Raw genomic sequence first — 955 nt, 5'->3', positions numbered from 1 at the left:
ACATGAATCGTGTAAAGCTAGAATAATACTTCTAAATTGTGGAAATTTACTTTGACAAAAAAAAAAAAATATGTTCGTAATGTTCATTGAACACTTCGTTCATTTTACGGTCAGCATAATTAACCTGGTTAACAAGCAATTCATGCAGTTATTGATCGATTTCGCACTAATTTTACTCTTCTCGATTCAAAATCATCAATAATTGACTATTTTTTGCAGTTTACACGCTATCGGCATCTTCGGCTCTTATTTCTTTTGAAATGAGAAGGGAGCTGCCATTATGGTGAAGGGCGAGCGCTATCGAACCATGCTGACTAAATTGTTGGCAACAATTTCTAAAAATTAATCAGTTCAACTATAACGACATTTGGTTCCATGATCGATTTTACAAATGTATAATAGTGTTTTTCATTTTTGAACCCTGCAAAACGATAATAATAACAAGATAACATTTCTATGTTAATAACAATATATGGTATATGAATTGGACACAAAGATCATCCGATTTATCACAAATTTTTTTTTGTGGGTGTTACGAAACGGATAATGTTTAGCGAATAATCCTCAAACTCTTAATGTTTTAAAGACGATCAATTTCTGCTGTGATTCTTGTCAGCTATATACGGACAAGTCAACGGAATTTACTACAAAAGGATTTACTTTTGTTAGATATTCCGTAGAGATATGTATCTTGAATGACACAAGTCAAAAAATATATTGAAACCAAACTTTGATCAAAGTCTCAGTCTCATTTGTCATATGCGACATTCATTATTTTAGAAAGAACATGTTTGGTATCCTTATTATTTACAAGTATTTGATTATTTGTTACTTAAAGAGTTCGAAACTATTAATCATTAGATATTGGTTAAACCGACAGTCTATTGTATTCTTTTCAAGAAATTATAATAGCACACAATAAATCCCATTCTAGTAATAAAGTTTTAAAAAAAAG

The sequence above is a fragment of the Teleopsis dalmanni genome, chromosome 1 (genome assembly GCF_002237135.1).
Source record: "Teleopsis dalmanni isolate 2A chromosome 1, ASM223713v2, whole genome shotgun sequence".
NCBI classification, from domain to species: domain Eukaryota; kingdom Metazoa; phylum Arthropoda; class Insecta; order Diptera; family Diopsidae; genus Teleopsis; species Teleopsis dalmanni.
The sequence above is the reverse complement of the archived record's forward strand: the minus strand, read 5'-3'. Positions refer to the sequence as shown.